General features: G+C 35.2%; 1 protein-coding gene and 1 long non-coding RNA gene across 4 annotated transcripts in view; one reads left to right on the top strand and one right to left on the bottom strand.

The window, feature by feature from the left end:
* Positions 1-9,167, bottom strand: part of LOC143372283 (uncharacterized) — a 139,031-nt gene extending 129,864 nt beyond the window's left edge. Inside the window, exon 1 of the long non-coding RNA XR_013086260.1 lies at positions 9,113-9,167. This is a non-coding gene — a long non-coding RNA (uncharacterized LOC143372283). The remainder of the gene's footprint in view (positions 1-9,112) is intronic.
* LOC143372261 (neuronal calcium sensor 2) overlaps positions 1-13,390 on the top strand; it is a 449,084-nt gene that overhangs the window by 207,986 nt on the left and 227,708 nt on the right. The gene's annotated exons all lie outside the window — the stretch shown is intronic.

The raw sequence follows: 13,390 nt of genomic DNA, 5'->3' as shown, positions 1-13,390 counted from the left end.
CAACTTGAGCCAGGGGAAGTCGATTTTGTTTAAAAGACAAATCTATTAACTTGATATAATTAAAATTCTGTACGAGTCGTGATGGAGAACTGTATGACTGCAGAGGCCGTATGCCCATTTTGTGTTCTCCAAGGAAAATATCTTATTGTCTCCAGCTGCCCATTGTTGCTCCAATGCAGTCACTTAAAAGGTCCTGTTTATGTTTTTATGACACCCCCAACAGCTAAATGATGGCTTGGCCGCAACTGACATGTTCATGATCCGTCACTTTGTGCGTTAGCGATCTCAAGCGGTGGGTCAACATTGACGCAGGCACAGGATACGGAAGGTCAATTGAGAATTGAAAAATATGATTAAATCTTTGTATGCAATAATAATAACTTTGTTCAAAGTTATAATGGTAGCAGTAAGAGGGGTTTAGAAAAGTTTGATGCTGGCGAACATGATTTTGGTTGGCCTAGTCACCGGAAACAAACACGTACAATTTTTCTTAATGTATATGAGTGTGGTTATCGTCTGAACTAGAATGAAGTAATTATTTGCAAAAATCCAATTTTGCAATACAGAAAACTAACAAATGCTTTCCCCCAAAATTAATGTTTTCATTTGAAATACAATCATTTTTGTGCTTTTCAACAGTTTTCATTTATCTTAGTTTATACGATAACCACACTCATATAGATTACGAGAAATTTTGCGTTTTTTGTTTCAGTTGATTACGACAGCCAAAATCATGTTCGCCAGCAACAAACATTTTTTTCAAACCCCTCTTACTATTAGCATTGTAACTTTGAACCAAACTACTATTACTGCATACAAAAATTTGAACACATTTTTCAAATTTCAATTAATAAAAGTACACAGCTGGAATTATAATATTGAATACTTTTCTTTCAAAAATTCCCCAAAATGTGCCTTATTTTCGAGCTCGAATGTGCTCTCGCGCCCGGAATTGGTGGTCCTGTGCATGCCAGCTGTATTGCATCAGTGCATAGGTATTCTAATTTCTGCCTCCTTTACCTCGTCTGAAAAGCTCCTTGTTCCTTCACCTGGTACTGATCTTTTTCCATATTTCATGTTGTTAATATGTTTTTCACATTTCCTTGCTGTAATATATTTGCAAGAAAATGTACATATTCCAACGTACGTCGTCTTGGACTTGTTGCAGCCACAGAGACGCGCGCAAGGGTTTGTCGGGGTGAGAAAGTGCGCGGCGAAGAATGCCCATATTTGGGCATGAAGGAGACTTGGAAAGCGTGCGTGGTGTGGGGAGGGGGTGGGGGGTAGGATCCTTTTCGGAAAGGTGGGCTTTGCAGAGAATAGCCAGAATTGGGACAACCGGCAGAGTGTGTGGGTGGACAGAGTAGTTGTGTGGAGTCGAGTCGTTTTGTGTCGTAGTCGGTTGCTATGTATTAGTTTCAGTTTATCTTCAATCTTGTATATATATTCCTCATTTTATTAAATATATTGTATATCCCACACTTCTGTAGCTACAGTTTCATGCTCACAAGGAATGCCACTGCCATAATCAATATACCCACTAAATTTAGTTCCGTCATACTCAACATGCGGGCGTATTGCCATTTCATCAAATATTAAGGAACCAAGCAATGCATAGTCTGTTTTTTTTTTACTCGTTCTGTAATAGATTTCAACCCTTCTGAGCTGATGCCACGTTCCCCATCTATAGTTCTATACCAGGAAGATATGGTTTTTGCATGTGGTAAAGAATCATTAAATTCTTGGCGAACATATTCGTATGAATGCGGAGAGTAGTAGTGAAGGGTTAGGGCAAAGCAACGCATTTTTGCTGAATAATATTTAGTCAAGCATGCTTTACGTTTTTGTTGAATCGTGCGCTTAGAAATTTCACCAACTGACCCACCTAGCATTTCCAACATCTGAGCCTGATTTTGGTGTAGCAGTTGCTTACTCTTCAAGTTGTTTTAGTGTAAGCACTTGATCATTTTAGCGACGTATCTGTTGTCGCATACCTCGCATTTTACTTTTATATTTGGCTTCCAAAAATTTAATTCTTTTCTGTAACCTGCATTTTTCTGGAGAATTATAGAGTAACACATGAGATGCCATGGTCCCTTTGTCTTCTTTCGATGTTGAAGCTTGTGATGATGGTGGGCACCCTAATGGCACGTTTAATGACGATATTGAAATGCCATTGGAGGAAGTTATTTCTTCTTCTTTTGTTTCTGGTGCAGAACATTGTGCTGCAATAATATCAAATATTATGTTAGTTTAAAAATACTGAGATTATCACTTTATTTTTTTATCATGACAAAGTATATATTAATTAAAAGCAATTTTTGTATATGAAAATACATATATTAGGTGATAATGCTCTGTTCATATCATCCTGTAATACATTCAATGGCCACCAACAGTCAACGTGAGTGCTAAGACTACCAAGCAGCGCATTATACGCGGCTGCTGACTGTCGGTGGCGCGCGAGATTTATACATATCGCCATATCTTCTACAATTATTTATTAATCAGTGTGAAAATTGGTGAAAATCTTCCTTGTATATTAAGGAAAAACTTTGTCGCTGCAAGTTATATGCACCTCAAAATTGCCTCGATACTTTTTAACGGTGAACGTTGAAAAACATGGGTTATGTCCAGTATTACTTTTTAAGTAAATATTATTACATTCGTTAACATAAGGGTTTTGTGCATACATTTTACGGCTTCGCTAGTGTTTCTTGAAGTTATGTTTTAAGTTTCATAACGATCCGTTAATATTTACTTAAATTATCGCAATTTATGTTTAAAGGAATAACGATTTTGGACGATGAAAATTTGTTTGTTTATAATTTTTAGCTCGAATAGTAATGGTTGGATAAACAAACTGTAAATAGAAAAAATGTGTGCCGTGACGAGATTTACAACACTATATTTTTTAAAATACAGTTTAACAACATTTAATTTTCCAATATTTCTTAGCGTTTGGATACTAATTTTCCCTTTGCTCTTTGCTGAAGTTCCTGCAAAAATTACGCGAAAAAATCAGGATATCAACTTTAAATAGCCGCCATGTTGTTTTAACTTAACATTTCGGAAAATTCTCTCCGCCAAACTGAGGATACATTAATATACTAACGAACTCTTTTTTGTTTTTTGATTTTAGATAATCTGGTTCCGAATGACAATGCTCACCGCAAAACCAAATTTTTAAAAATGCTTCTTGGATGTCGCTTGTTATTTTATTATAAACGTAAATATTTTTCTACGAAAAAATTACCAAATGTTCTTTAAATGTTGCTCTTTTAAGCGCAAAAAGTTCTGTAAAAATATACGCTTCCGATTCTTCAAAAAAAATTCACAAATATTCGCCTTTTTTCGACCGCCTGACTAGGCATAACCCCTTGATTCAACGGCAATATCTGGTTCCATAGCCTTTGCTGTATCATAATAGATCAATCTACAATCATGATCATTTTTTGCATGTCCTTTCACACATTCGACATTTCCGGGCGCGGCTTATTAGCGGCATCGCCTTTGAGGACTATAGCGAAACAATCACACTGTATAATAGTTTATTTACAATATAATACTTACGGTTTCCATATTTTCTACCATTTTCTGGCAAAACAAATAAATGGTGAAAGCATGCACCACGTAGGGTAAGCAGGCCAGTAGATGGACGGTTTGGCGGATCACGATGTTTACATCAAGGTGTTTCTTAGAAATATCTGTTGTATTAGAAAATAATCAAAAGCTTTGCACGTAACAATGTATAAATTTAAAGAAAAAATTATAGTAAGTTAAAAAATTTAAGTAATTAAGCATAAAATGATGAAAATTCTACTCATAGCCCGTATCACCAGTAGATGGACTATAGGACTAGTAGATGGACAGTTTGGAACCAGTAGATGGACGGGTGTCTGGCTAGACGTATAAAAGGCTTATTAGCTATAGTAATGACCTAGATTAAAGCATTTTTTGTTAAAATATTGTTTATTTCATGAAAATTAAAAACGTATGCAGTCTTCATTGTCCGAAAACTATGCAACAGGTTTTGGCCCCAGAGTGCAAATAAAGTGAGGTTATGTCTATCCTAAAGTGATCAGACGTCCTGGATCGTGTAGGACTGTCCCGATTTGACGTGTAACACTTTTAACATTTTCGTAGTGGCACAAAGTAAAAAAATATATCCATATAGTTATTTTTTATATTCTATGATCTATGTAGTTAATTTTGTGTTATGAAAAAAAGTGTTTTTAATTTTGTTTTAATTTATCACAAGTATATCTTTATTATATAATTAAATAAACTAAGAAAATGATGTCCTTTCGAATGTGGTAAGTTTTTTTTTCACATGTCGCAGGTTCAATTCTATTCTGTCCATCTACTGGGCTTAGGTTATAAAATCCATTCCAGTACATGGACAGTCATTTTTATAAGTTCTATCGTTTTATTTTTCTTTGCTTACGCGTTTATTTATAAATTGTTAATATTTCAATACAATCATCTATTACATACCACTTTACAATACGTCCAAACACGTTTTTTATTAACTTGAAGGCACGAATACGCTGAGCAGTGGCTACTAAGAATCGAGTGACTAGCGTATACTAGCGTAAGACCGTACATATAAATACTTTTTCGCATACAAAAAAAATTTCAATAAATATATTAATCTTTTATAAAACAACAAACGTATTTTCTACAAAATAAAAATAATATAATATAGATTAAAACTCTAGTTCTTTCAATATTAACGAAAAACCAACGATTCGTCCATCTACTGGCCTGCTTACCCTATCACTTCAAACCATAACGCTTGCAGCAAACACGATATCGGCGCATGAGCATTACGGTCGATTAGGAATCTATACTTCTCTCGCTCGCACGTGTCTTTCTTTCTCGCGCGATGTTGGCGACAGTTTCGATGTCTCATTGAGAGATTCTGCTCGAACTATACTTTGCATGTTAAATTATGTATTTCACCTTTACAGCTCGAATTCAGAAGAACTCCATCCTCTACAAGTCGTAGGTTACTTCTACATATGTATGTTACATTGGGTACAACGATCGCAGCATATGCGATTTGCATACACTCGTCACGATTCATAGCGAACACCTTGCGCGCTATGGAACAACTGCAAGCATAAACGGAGTTGCCGCGCAGTCTTGCGCGGCTGTGAGCAGCTATGCGCGTTTTTGGGGGCCGTGCGGCTGACAATGATTCCGCACTTGGTCTGGATCCGGCTTTATAAAGTATAGATTTTTATTGAATTGAAAATGCTTGGCGATGTGCAGTTTATTAAATCGTATATAGACCAGGTGTTTGGTGGAGAGATGATCATAGGCTTTTAGTATTTGAATGAGTAGGGGAGACCGGGGCTAGATGTTACAGGGGCAGGTTCTTATAAAGCAGTTTAAATTATTTTTGCTTGCACTATCACTTCGACGATGAAGTGGCTGATGCGTTTCAACCATACACGGTTGTGTATGTTGTTTGTTTGTAGTCGGTTCACGCGCTGTCACTTTATTACAGTGCTTTGTGTTTTCGGTACTAATAGTAACTTTTCTCTTTGTACTTCAATCTTTTCTACCGAACAGACAGATAAATGTATGTAAATTAATATTACTACGTTTGAATCAGTGTTCCTTTAGCTACAGATTCGTACCAAGAACATGAGAATACACCAAACTGGTATGAACTTATAGCTTTTTATACACAGTGGTGTCAACCGGGGCAAGTTGTTACAGAGGGAAAGAGGCATGTTGTTACATTGTATTTAGTAATTAATTTATTAATTTAACCCTTCCAAGTGTTAAAAGAAAAAACGAAAAGTAAAAATCAAAACCTAAAAAGATTTTATTAAAAAATTTTAAAAAGGAAACTGATGACATAAAAATAAAAAAACATACAGTAAAGAAAAGGCAGATGAGAAATAAAACCACCACAAATAATAGACACGAGTCCCCATATGAAACGGACGACGATAATTAGTGCAACTGATTTCAGTAGTTTCTTATTATTTTTAAAATGGATTTTTTATTGTATATTTATTGTAGTAGATTCTTACCATTAATAAATTTACTTTTGCCCAAGAAAATATAATTATATTACTCATAATAAGCCTCGTTTCGTAAAATTTAATCCTGTAACAACTTGCCCCGTATTGTGTAACAACTAGCCCCTACTCGGGGCACGTTGATGCAACATGTTTCGACCTTCAAAATGGCTTGTTTCAAAGTCATGGTTCTCGTTTAATTACATGCGATAGCGGTCATCGGTAGAGGAAAGAACGTACTTTAAGTCAGAGTCATTTATAGTATTGAATATCGAATGCAAAAAAAATAAAAAATAAAAAACTGAAAATTGTAACAACTAGCCCCGTTCTCCCCTAAATTGAACAGTGTACAGGACCTTGGAATGGAAAATGTGATAATGAGTAATTTGTTTTGTATTTGTCCAGTTGCTAGACGGTTTATACTAGAAAGATTTCTTAGTGACTAATGAATGGTGAGATAAAGCTGATCATCCAGCAGTGTTCCAAGAATACCATCGCGTGTTTTATTTCTGAACAAATATACAGGTTATTTTAAGAAAACGATGTTCAATATTTATCTCTCCAGGTATCTCTGGTTTCACTCTGACGCTGAAACAGAAATTTAACGATTATTTAGTGCATAGCACATTCTTTACATGAAAATGTGACTACCATGGTAATGTAGTAGTTTATAGTATCAACATTTAAAAATTATCTTTTTTGCATACATAACATTTCTAACTTTAAAAGCTGAACCTTTGCCAGCTTGAATATTTCGAATAACAGATCATTTGATCATTTCACAGTTGTCGGGTTTTAATTCCATAAATAATTTTAATTTATTAAATAAAACACCGTTGGAGGGTATTAAATCGATGTAGGCTAAAGGCAGGTAATATGGAACGGTACGTAAAATGGAACTTCGTAAAATTTCGATAAAGAAATAACGAACTCTTTAGGCAATCGTGTATACTAGATCCCTAGACACAGTAGACGATGATACTGACAATTGCGCATGAATTGAGCATCCGTCATTGAAAGAAAAACGTTTATATTTTTCGTGGGGTGTAAAAGTTTCTGAAAAGTACATCAAATAATTAAATATTGTAGTGTAGGTAAGTTACAATGTATTATTTTGGTATAATTTATCACTAAATATCTTTGAACGAACGGCCAATTTTCACTCTCGTCAGTTTTTTTACTATAATTGAAGGGTCAAAGGGTAAAATTATTGCCCAAATACTAAGAAAGATTGGAAAATTAAATGTTAAATATTGTAGTGGAGGTATGTTACAAAGTATTATTTTGACATAATTTATCATTAAATATGTGTGTTCTTGATTATTCACAATAGTTTACCAATAAAGTTACTTTCTTCTTAGTATAATTCTTAATTTCTTGCTGGAACATGTGTGTACGTAATCAACAGACGCGGTGGCGTCTGGAAGCTAATTCCCCCTTCCCCACTACCCATAAGCACACTGAGCGACCATGTCTCTATACACGAAAGATAGCGAAATTGACAGGTCGTCGGAGCTATTTTAGCCTTATTATCTTATTTTATGACATAGTCCCGGTGTTTTTACACGATTAAGCGGTTCATTTTTTTTTCGAACCTATATGTCGGTTTACTTAATGTGTCAAGCTATTTGTCTAAAAGATATAAGATTTATTCTGAATTAATAGTTATAAAAATGATACTTTTAGGATTACGAGGTATGACGTCACGTTTTCCTTCTCCACTTGACGCCAGTAGGTGTCGCCTCGAAAGCATAATTTATAAATGTCACTTGGTTGTCATTCAATCATAATAACCTGCTAGTTGTTAACATTTTTGAAACGTCACGATGGTAAAGCAGATATTTAATCAAGGTTAAAGGTAGGATTATTTAGAAAATATTTAATATGAAAAAAGTGATGAAATCCCCCCCCCCCCCCCATAAACATGATTCATGTATGAAAGAAGCTAATTCCCTTTAATTCACGAAAAAAGTTCTCACGCAAAGATTGTGAAATCATCTTTGCTAATTCCAATTGTACCTTTAAGCCTTTAATTCACGAAAAAAGTTCTCACGCAAAAATTGTGAAATCATCTTTGCTAATTCCAATTGTACCTTTAATTCACGAAAAAAGTTCTTACGCAAAGATTGTGAAATCATCTTTGCTAATTCCAATTGTATTCTCGTTCTCCGTTCGAACACTGATTCCTCTGTCACTTTTTATACTTGACGTTCCTTTATTGGCCACAAATCAATTCAGTGCTGAGATTTTCAGCTTCGGTTTTAAGGAATTAGCGGGCGAGGCCTGTAGTTGACACAAAAACTTTTATAAGAGGGACATCTTCTGTTAAAAATGTCGTATGAAAATCGTTTTACGATGGAAAATAATAAAAACTTGGTAGAGACTAATTTAAACGAATGAAAGTCGGTAATAGATTAATAGCACATTCGCCAGCCTGCACTAGCGATATGAAACATTTTGTTTTAAGTCGACTTCATAGTTTTTTCTTATACAACGCCCGCTAATTCCTTAAAACCGAAGCTGAAAATCTGAGCACTGAATTGATTTGTGGCCAATAAAGGAATGTCAAGTACAAAAAGTGACAGAGGAATCAGTGTTCGAACGGAGAACGAGAATACAATTGGAATTAGCAAAGTTGATTTCACAATCTTTGCCTGAGAATGTTTTTAATGTTTTTCGTGAATTAAAGGTACAATTGGAATTAGCAAAGATGATTTCACAATCTTTGCGCGAGAACTTTTTTCGTGAATTAAAGGGAATTAGCTTCTTTCATACATGAATCATGTTTATGGGGGGGGGGGGGGTATGGAACACACGGAGTAGCATAGACGAAGTTGATAATGACGATGTCGCCGATGATGCGGAATGCTTATTTTGCGATAGTAATTATAAAAATAATGACAATGAAAAGTAGACCCAACGTATTCGCTGCTTTCAGTGGGCACACGAAGAATGTGGGGCTTCCGACGTATTATTCACAGAAAGCAGGAAAAAGTTCCAAAAATGATGTATATTTATTTATTTGTATCTTCTACTTAATAAATCGGTAATTATTTACTTTAGCGATTCCTAACCGATTTTGATGAAATTTGGATGTGTTGTAAAACTCCACATTCGGAGCAACATTTTTCCTACATGTTAAAGTGACCAGATATTTTCTGTTCCAATGCGGGACAAGCAAGCAAGTAAAAAAAAAATGGGTTAACAGATCCGTGAGGAGATCTTTTCCGTAGTTTATTAAAGCATTTACAATATATTTAAAAAATACTTACTTGTGATTACATTGAAATGATACATTGAAACGAAATTCAAAATATTTATTTTTTCACAACAACAAAAAGTAGAGGAAACAGTAACTTTATGCCACTGCGAAAATGTAAAAGGTTACATGTCCAATCCGGGACACTTTGCGGGACACTTTTCAATTTTATTTCAGGGAAGAATTTGGGCCACCATTACAATCGCAAATTTGCAACTCCGGCGCGCGAGTCCTAACGAACGTGTTCATATATCTCCATTTCTACTGAACACTTTGTAACGAAAAAATTCATTTTTATTGTTGGAATGTGAACTAAAATACCCTGAAAGTTTGGAAAAGATCCGCTTAACAGTTTCTCAGAAAAAAATTCCCAAGAATCACTTTATTCCTACCGTCCTAAATAGGGCTCCCCCCTTAAGGTAGTTTCGGGTAATAAGGCCCAGTAGGTAATAAGGCCCACCTGTAATTTATCCGTGGTAGGTCAATCCACAATCTTGTTAATGCCATCTATTGCTTTTACTAGATACGAAATATCACTCGAAGAACCCCCACGCGATTAACATAACATTTTCCGGCTGTAAATTCAACAAATGTTTCCTCCGCAACTAGCGTTGCTTCAGTTATAAGAATTACGTTGGTTTCTTGGCTTTGTATTAGGAGTGCGCATTATTCAATTACTGTACAACTATAGGTATGTATAAGTATATATGTTGGCAACATATTTCCAAAAAATTGATGATTTTGTAAACTGCACGTTTAACATATAACCTTGGCAATGAGGAAGTGACAAAGCAGTTAATAAGGCCCACCAAAATATTAAGGCTCAGGAAGTAAGCAGAGACCTCTTCCAAAGCAGGACCGTGTGCGAACAAGAGCCCATGCCGTCCACCTCCAGAGAAAACGTGAACGGTAACTCTGCAGACAGTTGGTTTTGCAAATTATGCAGAACTGCATTCAAGACAGATATGCGACAGTGTGTCATGTGTCTCACCTGGATACACGAGGAATGCGTTGGGCTTGCACCTAAGATCGAAGATGTCTTTGTTTGCCCGAATTGTACATATTAAATCGGTGGGCCTTATTACCTACACTACAGGAAATAAGGCCCGTTTACAAAGTTTTTAAAATCCTATTAATTTCCGTATTTATTGTATTCATATATTGTTACAAATATTACAGTGTATAGTTTAATGTCCATAGATTTCTATAAAAAAAATTTCAAAAATATGTACAAGTTTTTTTTTTAAAAATTATAGAACTAGGTGGGCCTTATTCCCCGAACTTACCTTAGTATTGGTTGGGGCTAGATCAGCGAGGGGGGCACGCGTCCGCCCGCGGGCGCGTAACGCATGGTGGTGAATCGATGCGAGTCGGGGTGTTGACGGAAGCCCCCACACATCCAATAGGTGCTCTCGAAAGCACCTTCTTCCTAACAAAAAAATTATGTTTTAGAACCAGAGGCATCCTAATATCCGGCGGCGCCAGCGCTGCCGGACAGAGTCGGGGTTGACGGGCATCCGCAAGTTTCTGGTTGAAATCTCCAAACTTACATCGATTTGCCACCACGCATTTCGCGCCCCGAGCGGACGCCCCCCCCCCCCGCCCCCACCGCCATAATCTAACCACATCCTATACTAATATCCGGGACAAGTTGGAAAGTGGAATGTGTTGTGTCGGAATAAATCAACAGAAACTTTTCGCAAATATATCGGAAACTAAGGCCGAGCGGCGGTAACATGTATAGGAAAAAGTTGTTCAACATGTGGATTTTACAACATATCCAAATTTCATCAAAATCGGCGAGGAATCGCTAAAGTAAATAATTACCAATAAATCTTCATTTTTAGTAGAAAAAAGTAAAGATTTTTGAGTTTTCTTTACAAATTTCGTAGGTGTTCCATATTAGGGCCCTTTTTCGAACGGTCGATTTTGACTCTTTTCAGTTTTTTTTTACTATAATTGCAGAGCAATCGTTTTAGAAAGTCTAGGAATCCGCTACCCTCCAGAAATCGGATTCCAGATTTTCAAATTTTTTAATTTTATTAGTAATTTTTAATCCGTGCTTACAATTAGAGTACATTATACATTATTAGTACATTATATTGTATTAAACATCCAGAAAAAACTATATATTTGTATTAAATCTATCCAATATTCTTTTTTAGTTATAATGAAGACACATTTCATTATGTAAATATAATTATGCATTAGTTCCTCTAGATATTTTTATTTTGTTACCGCATGTATTTCGAATGTGTATAGTCTCAGCTTATTTGTGACATAAATATTTTTCGAAAATTCTTCACTGTAATCCCACTATACGACTTCAAATGAAGCTACCCAGTATTTCAAGTTTTCTTTAACTCTTTTAGGTTTATAAACAAAGCTCCGCCTTCCTCCGGGCTCTAGATAGTACTAATTGAAAGCAGATACCATCTACTAACAGCCATAAAAAAATTGGCTGCAACTATTTGCAACTTTGGCTGTTATTAATACATAATCACCCGAGTGCACTGTGCACTCTTCGTTTCTTCGGTTTATTACTATTTCATTTGTTAAAGATGCTTCAATTTTATTTATGTTGCTGTCCATATAACCGTTGGATATTAACAAATAATATAAAAAAAGTACTAAAAAATATTGAGAAACACCGAAGTTATGACATTTTTTTCGCCAATCCTATGTTACGTGCCCCACTGTGCGCCGTCTCGTCGACTAACCCGCCTAACCGGGTAACAGAAATCATCTGTAACCCGAGTAACCCGGTTAACCGGGTTAATGCGGTCACAGTATTCGGTGAAAAACATAGTTGTAACCATGTTTCCAAATAGAGATGGATTTTATTTTAATATCGGAGACTCCTTGGTAGGGTGATGCATGCACGTGAAAGTAATAAATATGCGAGGTCAATGATTAACTTGGCCGCGCCGAAATCGCGAGCGTTTGCCGACGCACAGTGTAAGATTTTGGATAAAAATCGCTCGACAGCGCAAATCTTGACCGATTTCAATAATTTTTTTTTTTAAATACTCGTAAAGGATTCGGCAATAACGGATCACAGCAATAAAACTAGTATCTGTTGGTCTAATCTATAGAAAATACTATTTAGCATAACATAACATAAAAGCATAAATAAATAAATTTTGCAGATTAAAGATATTAAAAATGATTTTTTGTAAATTTAATATTAACTATAAAATAAAAGTTTGCTTTAAATTTACAAAAATTATGTTCTAAATAAACTGTATAGCTGATTTAAATCTTATATTTATAAATTACATTATAAAATTAGTTACCATAAAATATTCGATTCTAATTACTCCGAATTACAATTATTATAATGTTATTTTTAAATTTATACATTAAAAATAAAGTTAAAACTAATATAATTGAAATATAAGGTAAAAATACAACATTCAAATCAGCTGTGCAGTTTATTTAAAACATAAATTTTGTAAATGTAAAGTAAATTTTTTATGTTACAGCTAATATTAAATTTGAAAAAAAAATTAATATATTTAATCTGTATAATTTATGTTTTTATGTTATGTTATGCTAAATAGTGTTTTCTATAAATCAGGCCAACAGATATGGGTTTTATTGCAGTGCTCCGTTATTGCTGAATCCTTTACGAGTATTTTAAAAAAAATATATTGAAATCGGTCAAGATTTGCGCTGTCGAGCGAGATTTGCCCAAAATCTCACACCGTCTAGACTGTGCGGGTTTAGGACCCGGTTGTTCGGTACTTCGGTAGTACCTGCCGCACGGACGAGACCGACTGTCGACCAGATGACGGGACCTCTGCCTATTGTCTAAGATTTAGGTGCACGAAAATATTCGAATGCTAGAAAATGGAAGCTATGAGGCGAAACGCGTACACGGTTGTAGAAGATATTGATGCTAAAAGATATTGGTGTTGAGTAATTCTTGAAGTTTAAGAAATAAAGTATAAATTCCGTTTCTAACAACCCTCTAAAATTAATCAAACCTGCATGGATTATGTACTCGTATGTCTTAAACATTGTGTATTCATTTGATCTGAATATGTATTGCCTGTAGATTCACATATCACTGACTTGCCGTAAATGACTG

The sequence above is a fragment of the Andrena cerasifolii genome, chromosome 8 (assembly GCF_050908995.1).
Source record: "Andrena cerasifolii isolate SP2316 chromosome 8, iyAndCera1_principal, whole genome shotgun sequence".
Taxonomy (NCBI): domain Eukaryota; kingdom Metazoa; phylum Arthropoda; class Insecta; order Hymenoptera; family Andrenidae; genus Andrena; species Andrena cerasifolii.
The sequence above is the reverse complement of the archived record's forward strand: the minus strand, read 5'-3'. Positions and strand labels throughout refer to the sequence as shown.